Source organism: Candoia aspera, chromosome 2 (genome assembly GCF_035149785.1).
Source record: "Candoia aspera isolate rCanAsp1 chromosome 2, rCanAsp1.hap2, whole genome shotgun sequence".
Taxonomy (NCBI): domain Eukaryota; kingdom Metazoa; phylum Chordata; class Lepidosauria; order Squamata; family Boidae; genus Candoia; species Candoia aspera.
Window position 1 is genome coordinate 73,020,873 of NC_086154.1, and position 16,857 is coordinate 73,037,729.

Below are 16,857 nucleotides of genomic sequence, written 5' to 3' on the forward strand. Positions count from 1 at the left end.
AAAAATGTTTTCAGTACCTACAGAAAACAAGGAAAACTATGGTGCCACCATTAAGATGGTCTTCTCTTCCAGCTATCCACCAACCAGACGTTCACAGAGTACCTTTAAGAACCAGAAGCAAATAAGCAACAGTGTTAACAGACAGCAATTTGATGTAATATCCTGTTTGTTCCTTCGAGCATTTTGATTTGTCTTGTATTAATCAGAGCTTCCAAATTATCTTTATAGACAGATTCATTAAAAGAGCATTATAATAGTTTCCTCTAAAGGTAACAAAAACATGGAGAACTGAGATCATAATTCTACAGTACATTCCCTGGATAAAGTTGCAGTTTTCAGAGCAATGAGAGCTGATTAAAAGTGCTCATAACAAGAAGGATCCAGGACAAAATCAGTTCCAAAACATATTCCCCAAATATGTCTTTACTCTTGAAATGTTGATACCTTAAGTTAGGTCCTAAGAAATACAGCGTTCCCAGGTTGAGTCCCTTAAATTCAGGGAATGCTGTTTTTCCTAGGACCTGACCTTATATAGCTTACTTGAATTTTAGGATCAGAGCACTCAATCCTGGAAGAAGACAAAGGCAAGCCACTTCTATATCCTTCGCAATAAATTTAAATGGACGTGGCCAGGTAGTTATCAGGAGCTGAGCTTGATATGATGATACATTTTTGTCCAATAAAAGATATCACATTGTGGCAGTTGTATATCTTTCTGCTTTAGCCAAGATGGTTTTTATTTTTCCGGTATGACAGCACCACCTCATGGGAACTAGAAGAAAACATTTTAAGACCCAACCCTGATTATAAGGATACTTGTAAAAATTCTTGTGCAAACTTGCAAGAATTCTCTTGAAATAATTTTCCTTATCCACAGTATATTTATTTGCAAAATATTTGTTGTTTATTCGTTTAGTCGCTTCCGACTCTTCGTGACTTCATGGACCAGCCCACGCCAGAGCTTCCTGTCGGTCGTCAACACCCCCAGCTCCCCCAGGGACAAGTCCGTATCCTCTAGAATATCATCCATCCACCTTGCCCTTGGTCGGCCCCTCTTCCTTTTGCCCTCCACTCTCCCTAGCATCAGCATCTTCTCCAGGGTGTCCTGTCTTCTCATTATGTGGCCAAAGTATTTCAGTTTTGCCTTTAATATCATTCCCTCAAGTGAGCAGTCTGGCTTTATTTCCTGGAGGATGGACTGGTTTGATCTTCTGGCAGTCCAAGGCACTCTCAGAATTTTCCTCCAACACCACAGTTCCAAAGCATCGATCTTCCTTCTCTCAGCCTTCCTTATGGTCCAGCTCTCGCAGCCATATGTTACTACAGGGGACACCATTGCTTTAACTATGTGGACCTTTGCTGTCAGTGTGATGTCTCTGCTCTTAACTATTTTATCGAGATTTGTCATTGCTCTTCTCCCAAGGATTAAGCATCTTCTGATTTCCTGACTGCAGTCAGCATCTGCAGTAATCTTCGCACCTAGAAATACAAACTCTTTCACTGCTTCTACATTTTCTCCCTCTATTTGCCAGTTATCAATCAAGCTGGTTGCCATAATCTTGGTTTTTTTGAGGTTTAGCTGCAAGCCAGCTTTTGCATTTTCTTCTTTCACCTTCATCATAAGGCTCCTCAGTTCCTCTTCGCTTTCAGCCATCAAAGTGGTATCATCAGCTTATCTGAGATTGTTAATGTTTCTTCCAGAGATTTTAACTCCAGCCTTGGATTCCTCAAGCCCAGCTTGTCGCATGATGTGTTCTGCATACAAGTTGAATAGGTAGGGTGAGAGGATACAGCCCTGCCGTACTCCTTTCCCAATCTTAAACCAGTCTGTTGTTCCGTGGTCTGTTCTTACTGTTGCTACTTGGTCGTTATACAGATTCTTCAGGAGGCAGACAAGATGACTTGGTATCCCCATACCACTAAGAACTTGCCACAATTTGTTATGGTCCACACAGTCAAAGGCTTTAGAATAGTCAATAAAACAGAAATAGATGTTTTTCTGAAACTCCCTGGCTTTTTCCATTATCCAGCGGATATTGGCAATTTGGTCTCTAGTTCCTCTGCCTTTTCTAAACCCAGCTTGTACATCTGGCAATTCTCGCTCCATGAACTGCTGAAGTCTACCTTGCAGGATCTTGAGCATTACCTTACTGGCATGTGAAATGAGTGCCACTGTTCGATAGTTTGAACATTCTTTAGTGTTTCCCTTTTTTGGTATGGGGATATAAGTTGATTTTTTCCAGTCTGATGGCCATTCTTGTGTTTTCCAAATTTGCTGGCATATAGCATGCATTACCTTGACAGCATCATCTTGCAAGATTTTGAACAGTTCAGCTGGGATGCCGTCGTCTCCTGTTGCCTTGTTATTAGCAATGCTTCTTAAGGCCCACTCAACCTCACTCTTCAGGATGTCTGGCTCTAGCTCACTGACCACACCGTCAAAGCTATCCCCGATATTGTTATCCTTCCTATACAGGTCTTCTGTATATTCTTGCCACCTTTTCAAAAAATCTAAGACATATTTCATGTAATCTTTTAAAAAAAATAATATTTGTTTGGATAATTTCCAAAAGAAGTAGTGTTCGCTTACATGTAGAAATATCTGCAGTCAGATAATTTGAAAACGTAATAATATAAAAAAGTAATACAAATAATAAATAGAACATTTACTGGAGAAGAAGAACCAAATAAGTCTTCAAAGAAATATTATTTGTGTGACTTTCAGAAAATTAAGGAAGAAAGTCAGTTTAACTAATTAAACCACTACATTAATAACCAAAACTTTCTAAAATATTTAAACAGGTTTATTACTCCTTTTAAAAACATAGACATTTTGCTGAATCAGTACACTTACACTTACTTAAGATCTCCCAGTGCTCCAGGTCACTTTTCTGATTCCTTCCAATGCTCCATTCTGTCCCTTCCACACCAACATACCAAAAATTTTGCATTCCACACATCATTGTCATGGACTGCAGTTGTACAATCTGTTTTAAAATTTCCAGTTACAACTTTTTACCAGGGATGAATTATCTTGAGTTACCTCCTGTGAACAGCAGATGGTGCAGGAAGTAGGGAACTGACACCTATTTTTTACAAGGGACAGTGCAGAGAATTTTTGCCTATTCCATACTCATGTTTAGAAATCTTGTACACCTGAAAGCTACATTCAGTGATTTAGAAAACAGCCTGAATGACTTTGGCCTGATTCAGAAGGTTCCTAATTTGCCTCTGGGCTCAAATTGAAATGAAACTTGCAGGAATAATAATTATGTATGGAGGTGCTCACATTTTGATCAAGTAGTATAGGGTGGGCTTTTAGGTTTGTGTGTAAATATATTTTGTATGTGTGTTAGGCATTATTAATTTACCAATGAAAATGATATACAGTATAAAGGGGACTCTAGCTAAAAAATGTGCAACATTTCAAACTAATGGAAACAGTGATTTTTACAGGAAGGGGATCTTTGGTGAGGAAAGTAACTGAAAACTTGCATGCCATATAACTTGGAAGTGTCTCTAGCCCTACTCTCTCAAAGCAGAATTGCAGAGTGATGACTGCAGAGGCTGGGAGGTTATGCTGAATGAATGAAAACTAGTACTGTATTGCTTAATTGGTGTCAAAGCCACAGGAAGTACTGTAGGGCAGTGCTCAAAGATGGATGAGTAGCAAACAGTTATAGATCGGGTATGCAGGAAGAGGATCTGAACATTCAGCATTTTCTAGGAAGCCCCCAACAGACAGTGCTACTAGAAACCCAGGGCACTCAACATACATCCAAGTGATAGCTAAAAAAATGTTAATTGAACACTTAAGCAATGATCCCTGTACACTTATGAAGAAAAAACAGCAACTACAAGAAGAAACTAGATTGGGAGTTGTAAAGGAATTTAAAGCTGACCTTGGGGAAGGTATGAAAGAGCCCCTAAGGTGGGGAGGAAGGAATGAACCATTAAGGAGAGACTTGGAGAAGAGATTACACAGTCCAGAGATTGAAGCAAGCTTGAGAAAGAAATTTAAAATAACCCCACCGTGATTTTTTTTTTTTAGTATAATAGGGGACAGAGAAAAAACTTGGGCAGGCTTTCAAGATTATGCTATTATATCCTATAACAATAACCAGTTTGGTCTAGTGGTTAAGGTGCTGGGCTAGAAACCAGGAGTCTGTGAGTTCTAGTCCTGCCTTAGGCATGAAAACCGGCTGGGTGACCTTGGGCCAGTCACTCTCTCACAGCCCAACTCGGTGCAATGTAGACTAGCCTCCTCATGGTGCACCCTGGGCAACATGACTTGTCACAGCTAAATATTCTATACATCTGGCTGCTAGATCTCACAAGGATTTCCCAGCAAGAAAAAGCAGCATGAATACTGAACTGCTATGCCATAACGATTAAAAAACAAAACAGTGAAGTAGCATTCCTGTTTCTTCACCTGGCTTACTTTGAAGGAGTAAGGAGGAGTGGGAGAAAGGAAGCAGACATTTAAAAATGCACATTGTTGTCCAGAATGAAATGGTTACAGAATCTACACACACAATGTTCAGACAGGAAACATTTGAGCAACCAAATCTGTAGTAAATGTCACAAATCTATTAAAAATCCTAGCAATGAATTGGACACTCATTAAGAAAACACAGACAAATACTTTAGATTATGAAGTCACAGAAGCATCTTCAAAAATATCTGTGCAGTAGGATGTTCAGAACCATGTGTTTGATTCTGAATCAAGCACATGACCATGTATGAAGTAGTAAAATTGGGCAAGAGGAAGTGTGGGTGTGCTAAGTATGTTCCATTGCACATGCAAATATTCAAAAGTATTTCAGTATGTAATAGAATATAGCTGAGCAAGGAGTGGGCGATACAAGTAAAACTGCTGCCTATCATAACTTATTAGCAGCCTTGGCATAAGCATTAATGCTATGCTAAATCTGCTTATCTCAAAGTATTTTTCCCCAGTTAAAGAACTGGCCCAAAGGCACTAGACTGATAAAGGTATAAAGATCCACCCAGACAACATAGCTATTGCTGAAATAACAGATTTTGTCATGAACATAGAAAAAAAAAAACGTTGTAATACTTAACATTCACCTGGATCCACCCACATACTTACTTGGGAAATGGGAGCTCTTCCAATTCTTTCCCTTTTTTATTTGTCCATTTATACATTCTTACTTTGCTTCTTAATACATTTACTAGGACTAGAAATTAAGGAAGATAATACACAATGTAGTTATATATACAATTTGAGTAATTCCTTATCCATTAATAAATGAAGAAAGTTGAGAAGATGAAAAATAGCAGAGAAGGAAGGAGAGAGGGCACAAAGCAATCTTTCAAAGAAGTGGGGAGGAAAGACCCTGCCTGAGGGCCATGTAAGCAACCCTCATTTCCAACCCAGTCCAAGGAATTTCAATCATTTGGGGTACTGCCTTTATTCCTGCAGTAAAGTCAGATCAATGCCTTCTGTTCCTCAGTTTCAGGAGGCCAAAAAAGAAAAACAGAATAATCCATTAAAAAAAAACTATAGAAAAAGACTTATATGCTTGTAAATGTGTAACAAAACTCTGATGGCCCTTTTTTGCCACGTAAAGCAGTTTTAGAAGGCAATATGTTGAAATGGCTAGAAAGTGGGGATGCTTACCAATGTTGGCTCCTTGTCTCCTCCAAACTCCTATATATGCATCTCAAAACCTAGAAAAGGGAGAGATGAGGAAGTGGCAAGCAACATATTTGTGTATGGCAAAAGTATGTGAAGCTTTGCTTTCAGTAACTGGTGTGCCCCCCTTGGGCAGCAATAACTGCAACCAAACATTTCTGATAACTGTTATCACATCACTTGGAAGAATTTTAGCCTATTCCTCCTTACAGAACAGCTTCAACTCAGGGATACTGGGGGGCTTCCTTGCATGAACTGCCACTTCAGGTCCTTCCAAAACATTTCTATAGGATTAAGGTCAGGACTTTGACTTGGCCATTCCAAAACATTAACTTTCTTTTGTTTTAACCATTCTTTGGTTGACTGATTTGTATATTGAGGGTTGTTGCCTTGCTGCATGACTCACTTTCTCTTGAGCTTCAGTTCATGGACAGATACCCTGACATTTTCCTGCAGAATTTGCTGATACAATTCAGAATTCATCATTCCATCAATGATGGCAAGCCGTCCTGGTTTGATCTTGGTTGGTCGACCACTCCTATGGAGGGTATCAATGGTGTTGATCTGCCTAACAGTGGACTGGTGAGGTCCAAACTCTTTGGAAATAGCTTTGTAACTTTTTCCAGCCTGGTGAGCATCAGCAACTGTTTTGGGAAGATCCCCAAAATCTCTTTTGTTCGAGCCATGACACACTTCCACATACCTGTGTTGTGAAGCTCAGACTTTAACAGTGAATACCCAGAATTCTGTTCTTTAAATAAGGCAGGACCTCCCACAATCACACCTGATTATCATCCCATTGATTGAAACACTTGACTCTAATTTCCCCTTTAAATGAACCAATAATCCTAGAGGTTCACATACTTTTGCCACACACCAATATGTAGCTTTGGATCATTTTCCTCAATAAATCAATGAACAAGTATAATGCTCTTGACTCCTTTGTTTAATTGGGTTCTCTTTATCTAGTTTTAGCACTTGCGTGGAGAACATATCATGTTTTAGGTCATATTTATACAGAAATATTGAAAATTCAAAAGGCTTCACAAACTTTTGAGCACCACTGTAAACCCTACCTCCAAGTTTCTTTAAAACCATTCTTATAATGTGCAATGAAACTCCAAAATGAGCAAAGTGAAACAGACTAGACCGATTGGTACAGTGAACTGTCCCTCTATCTTGGCTTGTATACACCTTCAACATCTCAGTTAGCAAATGGTTAATCTTTTTAGAATGTAAGTGCCTCCAGATGTGCTAAAATGACCCGGCAACCGGAAGGCAGTGCTATTATTACTCACATTGGAGCAGGGCTGCTGCCTCTGAGAATATTCTCCCACCAAGTTAGTTATGCAAAGCACTCAAGTGAAAAAAAGTTCTGGGAACAGCCAGATCTACAGAGAGAAGGTCAGTGCCATATGGCATTTTAAGGCCATGCACTGCCATATTGCAATGCAACTGAAGGAACTGATGCTACCAGAGAGGGAGCATAGTGCACTGCTACGCGAGGATCTGTCTCTTCCAATCCCTCAATAGGAAAGCTTCATTCTCAGTAACTGGACCCACAGTCTAAGCAAATAGGAAGAGGCCTCCTTCTTGCCTGTAACTTTAGGAAAGAAATGCCTCAAACCCTGGAACAGGCAGCGAGGAAAAGTGTGACTTTACAGCAGTGACTGCCCACTGAGCCCTCAGTGGTTCACACATCTGCATTCACAGGATTTTGCATTTAACTAAAACGAACAAACAACTTCTGCATTTGTATAAGTGAACTTGGGACCAGACTGCCTCCTTCAGTTATTATTTAGAAGATTGCATAGATAACCTATACATCCTGTTAATTAGCTTGACTGCTACTCTCCTGCTATAGATAACAAACTCAGGGCTCAGCAGAAGCAGAAGACGGTTTTTGCATGTTGTCCTCTGCAAAACTTAACCTCTTTAGGAGGCATTTTGTACCCTTGTGAAAAGATAAAATCTCTTTTCCAAGGCAAATAATGTCAAGGAAAACAAGGAATACAACCCATTGCCAGTACTCAGACCTCCCCTACCATTAAGTCCAGGAAGGCATTAATGAACAGGGTTTATGGGCCATGTAACTTACTCTGCATTCCTGAGCTAGCTTGCTGCTCCTGGGGGCAGTAAAAGACACTGTCCGATTCCTAGTGCTGAAATAGGATGCAACTGCCATGCCAAACTGCACTCAGGTATGGCTTGAAAGTGGCCATCTTGCTCTTCAGGCAACAAGTACATTGCTCTTGGGCTGGGCTTAGCTAAGGTTCTTGCAACTCCATGTAATAATGACTACGTTCCACTAATTGGGACAATCTAAATAGGGTTATTCATCTATTTAGGTGCCATTACATGAAAATGTGCACGTACATGCACATATCTGAGTTCCAGTCTGCCTTTACTCTTGCTTTTAAAAAAATATGCCCATCCCCAATCTGCCTGATTTAGTGCTGAACTGGTCCCCAAATTTTGCTTATTACTGTTGGGGGGGGGAACCCACAAAATGATCAGGATAGTTTTTACAAAATTGTGAGTGCTGGCCTGATAGGTAATTGGGATGTATTTGGTCTTTCCTGTTATTCAGCATGAAGAAAATGGTTAGGCTTTGTTCATGCTCACTGACATGGGCTGGTTTTGCTGGAAACATGTGGATACCAATGAGAGAGAGACTGTATATACTTGTGTCTGAGCCCATCCATGGATAAGACAACCCTCGAATTTTTAACCAAAGATGTGAAAGATGCACTACCTGCGGATAAGATGACCCTCGAAATTTTAGTATGTTTTAATTTTCACAATTGGCTTATCTGTGGGTAATCCACAGATTACCCATTTTTCATGGTACTTTGATTAAAAATTTGAGGCCTAGCTTATCTGCAGATGGGCTTATCTGCGAGTATATATATTTTAAAAAGTATTACCATATATACTTCTGGATAAGCCCAGCTATGGATAAGCTGAACCCAATTTTGGGGGTGCCTTTTGGCTCCTAAAATTCTTGGCTTATTTGCAAGTATATACAATAGATAGACAAACAGACAGATAATTCTGTAGCCCAATCCATACTCCTGATTTTGTAATGAGTTCATCATGTTCACTATCTGATCATTGTCTGACTGCGGTAACAAAGTAAAGGATCATTAGTTAGGCACTGCCCAACTCCAAACTGACCCTGAGCGGTGTACAATAAAACCAAACAAAATAGAAAATACAATATAATATAATGATAAAAGAGAACAAGAACAGACGGCAAGTCTAGCTAACAACATCCACATCCCTAAACAATCCAACAGGGACCCCGACCACCCTACTTCAAGGCCTGGGAGAACAGTCGTGGCTTTAGGGCTTTCCAGAATGCCATCGGGGTGGGAGCCACAGGAACATCAAGGGAATGTGTTTGCAAAAAGTCTTCAAATAATGCTGGAGGAACAGCAAATGAAAACATTTGTGTATATAAAATATGCAAAAGGTATTATTTACGTTCTGCATAGATTTGAGCATAGCAGCCAAAGATAAATGACGGGCTATATAAAATATGCAAAAATGATGGCATGTTTGTGGATATCTCCCTCACAAATTCTACAGCAAAAAAACAGACACAGAACTAAACATAATGCAACAGATTGCATATTTTAAATTTTAACACGCAGCAGACCTGAAAAAACATATTCTGAACTGGAGTTATAGAAAACAGCTATTCCAACCTATCCTCCAACTTTGTAAATATAAAGTGTATACAGGTAGTCTTTGTTTAGCGACTGCCTTGTTTAGTGACTGTTTGCAGTTACGACGGTGATGAAAAAGTAACTTTATGACCAATCCTCACATTTATGACCTTTGCAGATCTGTAAAGCAAAGGAAAGCTGAAATAAGATCATAAGCAGTCATGGTTTCACTTAGCAACCGCTTCACTTAATGACTGAGTTGCCTGGGCCCAACTGTGGTCACTAAACAAGGACTACCTGTAGTTCTCTTATAAAGATATGCTTGTCACTATATAATCTTATAAAACACACATTATAAATACATTAATGAAAATGTTACTTTTTTAGTTTGTTTAGCAAACTTGTAATCAGCTTTTTAATCAGTGTAATCTAATCAAGTCCATGTTATACACAAAATTATTAAAATCATCCTACCAGATATCTTTAATATCTACATTTGAAAATATTTAGGTTTATGTATAGCTGAATATTCTACCTGGTATTACAATCACTATTATTACTGTTGTCATTTGATTGTTGTTATCATTACAACTGGCATTCTCAACATTCTCATGATAATTTTGTAATTCTAAAAAAAAAAGATACAATATACATAATATGTTAACTATGACAAAATCTTATCCTCATGTTTACAATTTCCTATCGATCCTACAGGGAAAAGGAAAGAAGAAAGGAAACCAATGAAACAAGAGAGATATAGGAGGCACACTAAGTAAAAATGATCTGAATCTCAGAACATGGTCTATTTTTCACTACAAAATCTGGTTCCAGGAGTAACAACCATCTTCCTAAAGGTTAATTCACATGACCACTGTGTTAAGGCTGAAACAGTAAGTCAGTTTTCTGGAAATGTGTCATGAGAGCAAAATAGCGGTTTGACACATATTACTATTTTGTACAAATGCATACTGTGTTTAAGAGAAACAGATGACCAATTTTGGTCTCAAGTATAATGAGAGGGAAACCTGACCAACTGGAGTCAGAATTCAAGTTTCTCTCTGAGATCGACACCACCTACATTAGCATCTGTCCACAGACTGCTGATGCTGGACAGTTGAGAGACTTCAGGAGCTACAAAAGGCCTAAAGCACTATCCCTAGAGTTCTACCAACTCCAGGATGGTTTTAAATCTGTTCTTGAAAAATCCTAAAAAATACAGCACTGTCATTCTCATATTCTCCAGAGCATTCAAAGAGCACAGAAGAAACACCAGGACATTCTTATTATGAATGCACCAAATAAGGGTTCCTTGTCCAAATTACTAACAAGTAAGGACTACAGCTTTCCTAGCAGGGCTCAAACTAAGTTAGCAACACTTACCAGAATCATATTTTCAGCATCAGGCATGAATTCAAGAATGCATCTTTAAAATGAAGATACTTTCAAGCACATGTTACATATCCTTGTCTTATCACTAATTCCCATCTCTGCCTTCCAAGGAATGAGAGGAACAGCTTCCAAGATAAAAGATGTGACTTAAACTGTAGAATTCACATCCAAGAGACTATTTATACTTAATGGAAAATGTGTGCAGCCCAGTCATTTATCTTTGGCTTCTATGCTCAGATCTATACAGAATGTAAATAATACAGGAATTCCCTCTCAAAAGATTTAAAAAAATACTGTTTAACATCACACAAATTAATGCAATCTTCTTCAACCCAGTGCCCTCTAGATTTCCATCATTTCAGCCAATAAATCTAAGGCTAGAAAAGACGGGAGCTGCACTCTAATTTATCTGGAGGTGCTGCTCGGAAAGTCTGCCATGAGAAATATATGACAAAAGGAAGTTTTCAAATATCCTTGTGCTATTCATTTTTGACGCAAAGTCTGTAGATTTTAACATTTCTCTATTTTTAAAGGGGAAACGTCCAGATGGGAATCCACTGGCATCAGGAGAAAGCTGTATAGTGCCTGGATATGTGATATCTCCAGACTCCACGACAGAACTTCCTGCTTCACTCTGGGCTCCATTTCAAAATTTGTTGCCATTATTGCAGATAAAATAAACCATTTGCTCTTTCATCTCGGAACCATATTGCACCAATTTCCAGACTGATAAAATAGTTCAAGATGCTCTAGTTTCAGTGCTCCATAAGGCACTGTTAATAAGTAACTCAAAACTGCATATGGAGCCTACAGAAAACCTTTCTCTCCCCTGGAACTATTGTTGTTTTCCCTGTTGTTGCTATCTGAGATGCCATCTAAGCTCAGGTATTAATACAGCATATGGAATTCAACTATCATCGCAATGCTACAAACTTTTCTCCCACTCAACATGTTAAATAATCTTAGCGCATCACAAGTAATACACACTAATAAAAAACCCTTCAACTATGGATGAAAATATAGGATGCTTACAATTTCCACTTGTACTTCAAAATCTCAGGAAATTGCAGCATAAGAAAGCCATCTACACAAAGTATGAGTAGTCCTCGGTTAATGACCACTCATTCAGCAACTGCTAGTGCTGAACAAGTGGTACTTTTGACCAGTCGTCAAAGTTCTGTCCATCAGAGCACTCCCACGGTCATGTGATCGTGATCTGGGCACATGGCGACTGGCCTGCACTTACAACGGCTGCAGCGTCCTGCAGTCACATGATCGCCATTTGCGATCTTCCTTGCTGGCTTCCCACAAGCAAAGTTAATGGGGAAGCCGGCAGGGAAGATTGCAAGTCATTCCCATAAGTTGCTCCTGCCGCTTTTTCTCCCGAGGGGTCCGCTATGGAGTATGAGATCCCAGGGATCTCATACTCCAAACTGCATATCCACTGCGGCACCACCCTGCCCGCACTCCATAGCACCCACCTACCTGGTTGCGCTTGTGCAGTGCTGCAGCGCCCCTCCCCCACCTGGCTGCACTCACGCCATGCCACAGCACCCCATCCCCTGCCCAGCTCCACTTGCATGGTGCCGCAGTATTCCCTCCCCCCATCCCACTGCACTCATGTCGCAGCACCCCACCTGGCCACACTTCATAGCACTCACCCACCCACCTGCCTGCACTTGTGTAGCACCACAGCACCCCCTCCCCCACCCGGCTACACTCGCACTATAGTGCAGCACCCCTGCCCCCTGCCCAGCCACACTCATGCAGCGCTGCAGCGCCCCGCCTGGCTGCACTCCATACCACTCACCCACCCACCAGTCTGCACTTGTGCAGCACTGCAGCACCCCTCCCCCTCCCAGCTGCACTTGTACCATGCTGCAGAATCCCTGCCCCCACTAAGCCACACTCATGCAGCGCCGCAGCACCCTGCCTGGCTGCAATCCATACCACTCACCCATCTGCCAGCCTGCTTGCGAACTGCCCAGGACTAGCAACTTTCTGCTAGCTTCTCCATTGACTTTGCTTGTTGGAAGCCGGCAGGAAGTCACAAGGCACAGTCTCCTGAGGTCCTTGCTTAACGTCCCATGATCCTTGCTTAATGACAGCAATGGGGAGTGCTGGGATTGCCATCACTAAGTGATGAAGTCATGTGACATTGTGCTTTACGACCGCATTGCTTAGCAATGGAAATTCTGGTCCCAATTACCATTTTTAAGCAAGGACTACCTGTAAGTCTGTTCAGTCATATATTCTGTTGTGGCTTTAAACTTAGCCTTTATGAACTCAATTTGCCTTAGTCCTTCAGGCGAATGTTAAGCTTAGAAAGGATGCATCCAAGCAGCTCTTCAACAGCTTCTGAGGTATCTGGAAAACACCAGGTTGATAGAGAGGCCTCTGATTTTATTTGTTTACCTGATCAATTTATATCGACACCCATTCAACACACAATTCAGGGCAGCATGCAATATCGAAGAATAATAATAATGCAATAAAACCACATAATAAAAAGACATAAAAAACCTAAAACCCCAAAAAAAGACATGTAAACACAAAAAGTGCTGGGGAAAAGCCATCATCCAGTGGATCAGTCACCTGTATATATGCTATGATGTTTCAGAGAACTTGCTTACATCTTTATGACATTTTTGTTCAGCCCTAAACAGGCTGGCTCCAGATAGTTTGCAGTTGAAATCAAAGGCAAGAGAACACTCTCTTCCTTACTCTGTGCAGAAGCCATCTAGACTGGTAGTGGAACTGTATTTCGACACTGACAGTGAGATGGCATCCTGCTATACACCAAAGGTAATACACTGCTTTTTAAATTTACTGATTGAATTTACTGGTGAGTATCCAAGGGTTCTTAGAGAGTATAGGGAAGAGTTTATGAAGTATTCATAGCAAAACCCTTCAACATCTCATGGCCTCTTTCCAACATTTGGCCTCAGAAAGTTACTGTCTGATTGAGATTTTTTTTTAATTTCCCCACTTTGAGCAAAGCAAATCCGAATGCTATGCCCATGTATTTATAATTATCTACATATTTGCCATATTCAAACTATATACATTTACATTAAAAGGTACTATATTAATGAACCCTTGGGAACTTAGTTTTTAATACATTTCCTCTGAGCAGAGCTCAACCCCTGATGACTTCACAAATACATTCATGGTTGCTTTCTCGGCAACAAAAAGGAAGTAGTTCACTACACCCTTCTTCCGGGATACCCAGTCTAAGTCCTTGAGATCTCTGGCAGTCTCCCATCCACATATTAACCACATTCATGGGGGCGGGGGGGGGGGGGGGTTAGCATCCAAGCCTAAGCAAGTTCAGCCAAGTACAGCAAGCTGCTTTCGCTGATTATGTACTATCAAGTCATTGTCAGCCCTTAGTGACCACACAGATAGATTTTCTCCATGACAATCTGACCCTAACCTGGTCCTTCAGCTCTTCCAATGGTGCACTCATTGCCACTCTAAGTCCATCCACTTTGCTGCTTGTCATCCTCTTCTTCTCTTTCCTTCCACCTTTTCCAGAGAGCTGGGTCTTTGCATAACGTGTCTGAAGTGGGATAATTTGGCCCTGGTCATTTGTGCCTCAAGTGAGAACTTGGGCCTGATTTGTTTGACGATGCATTTAATTTTTTTCTTGGCTGTCCAGGTATTCTCAGGAGTCTTCTCCAATGTGGCATAGAGTCTTGTGTATTTTTACATAGTAGAATGGCTCCTTGGGGAATTTGTGCTCATCAAAACCCACAAATAAAACACGTGTCTCACTTCTTTTTTTCATGCCTACACTTAAAAAAAAACCCAACCAATCACACCATATGGCCTTTTGTGCAGGAGGCTCTGCTACAGCTGGGGGAATAAACAGCCCCTACTTGGCCAAGCTATCGACACAGGAAGCAAGCTATGTTTCACATACACACGTCCCCCTAGGATCTGTGTTGTGAACCAGCCCATGATCGTGTTCTTTGAAAAATGTATTTACCCAGAAGGTGATAAACAGTGATCCCTTCCCAGCAAACAAAGAACAAGGCAGGCCGCTCTCCCAAGGACATCTCTGCGATAAGCCTCACCACGTCTATCCCCCGTCCGGACGCCCCTCCAGGCTTCCCAGCCCGCGCCAAGAAGGTGCGAGGGAGGGAAGCAGAGGCGGGGCGAGAGGAGGAGGAGGCGGGCGCGCGGGCAGTACTTCTCACATGTGGCGCGAGGCCTCCCTTCTTTAATGAAAACATGAGTCAGCGGCTGGCGTCGGCCGCGGATTTTCTAAACATCTCCTCATATCCTGAGAAAGGGGCGAACAGAGGGAGGAGGGAAAGATGGAGGCTGGTAGGAAGGGGGAGGCCAGAATCGAAAGCAGGCATTCACACCAGAGAATGAGAGAGAGCGAGAGATGGGGCTGAGAGGGCGCAGCCCTTGAAAGTTCACTTTTGGATGGGACGGTAGATCTCTCCACCCTACAAAGGCATATGCACACACTGATTCAATTGGGATTGTTTTGCTTGGAGGCTAGAATTCGGACCGTTCACACTGGCTTTCCTCCCGCTCTCACTTTCCTCCGACTTTTTTGTCCTGCTTTTTGCCCTGCCGCCCCGTACTTGAAGACACCCTCCCCGCCACCGCAATTTGCCTCTCTTCCAGAAAAGAAAGAAGCAAAATGATTCTTTTCTTTTTCCTTTTCCATCCTTTCTGTCTCTCTCTGTGAGTACGATCCAAAACGTTTGAACCAAAAGTAGGATTAAAACAACAACCACAAAACCTCCTTCCTGGCAAAGGCTTCTTGTTGCTCTAAAAGAACCGCTCCGGAGCCGGAGAAACAGCTCGGTCTTGGATTCTGTGACGAATGCTCTGGGGGGCAATAAAAAACAAACCAGAGGCGCTCAGCCAGGCAGTGGGCGCTCTGGGCATCCTCCCCCCCCCCACCAGTCCCGCCTCTTCAGGCTGCAGACAACCCTCCCCACGGTTTTTTTTTTTTTTTTGAAAGACTGCCTAGCTCAGCTGAAGGGCTCAGGGCAGTCGGAGAAACTTCAGAAGAAAGATAAAAAGAAGTGTGGGGGGAGTCCCAGCAAGTTCTGGGCACTGTTTGGCGAAAGCAGATCTGCCCCTTCTGCAAAGAAAGGTAAGCCTTCAGTAGTCTCCTTTGCTTTTAGCCGTTCAACTCTTATTTGCTGTACCAGCCTAAAACCAAGTTGCAAATGGAAACTTTTTTTAACAGATCCAGATGTGGAGGGCTCACCATGTTTGCTTTTGGGGTCAGTTTCCAAAAGGCCAAAGCCCAGCCTTTGCAAAGTTTTAAATCCTCCGTTTTCTGTCAATTTCTTTCTTTCACTGCTTTCCAAAGAGCATCTCAGTACAAAGTGGAGTCACAAACCCCTTGTTTCAGGGGCTGACTGCAAGGGTCTGGAAGAGGAATGGGAAAAGAACTGAACCTTCAGCCCAGTGGCTCCATTGGTAACAGTTTAGGAGACTGAAGCAGGATCTTCTATTTGTCTTCATCCAATGGAATACAATGGATAGCATTTGAAGCATGCATTATTTACAATATCCTAGGGACTCGAAAAAGAAAGAAAAAGTCTATTGATTTCTCTGAGAATCTCCCTCTGTCCTGTTTAAGAAGGATTTCTTTGTAACAGTTTTAAGCTCAGATTTAAAGAGTGCTAACACTGGATGTTCTTTCATTAGTTAAAGATGAAATCCATGATGTTGGTGTGGGAAAGTGACGTTCTGGAGATCCAAACATTAGAAGTATGAAAAGGATTGATATAATAATGCACTCGGTTCTCAGAATATTGCTGATAATTGTGGAAGAGAAAACTACCTATTTTGCAGAGCTGCTACTGTACAGTAATATTCCCTGGAAATGGCTGATTGTCCTTTCCAACATCTCAGGCATTTTCTGTATCACCTGCTGCTTAATTCTTCTCCTTTACAGGCAGTGCTGGCATTTATGCCTCAAGAAAAATATATTGAATTCAAAACATTCTGAGTGGGGATGCTCTGGTTCAAGTTCAAATAGCCCTAACGCAGGTTCATGACAGTCGTTCTGACCTTCCTGTAATATTCCAGTGCTGTTTTGACCACTTTGCAAGTATTTGGAGCTTGAAACATCCCTGTTTCAAGCTCCAAACACCCATT

General features: G+C 41.4%; 1 protein-coding gene across 2 annotated transcripts in view; it reads left to right on the top strand.

Annotated features, from left to right (window-relative positions):
• The first annotated feature begins 15,049 nt into the window (after positions 1-15,049).
• The window catches only part of PDGFRB (platelet derived growth factor receptor beta), an 84,667-nt gene continuing 82,859 nt past the window's right edge, over positions 15,050-16,857 (top strand). For both annotated transcript variants that reach the window (XM_063292207.1, XM_063292206.1), the window contains exon 1: positions 15,050-15,841. The gene's annotated coding sequence lies outside the window, so the exon portion shown is untranslated. The remainder of the gene's footprint in view (positions 15,842-16,857) is intronic.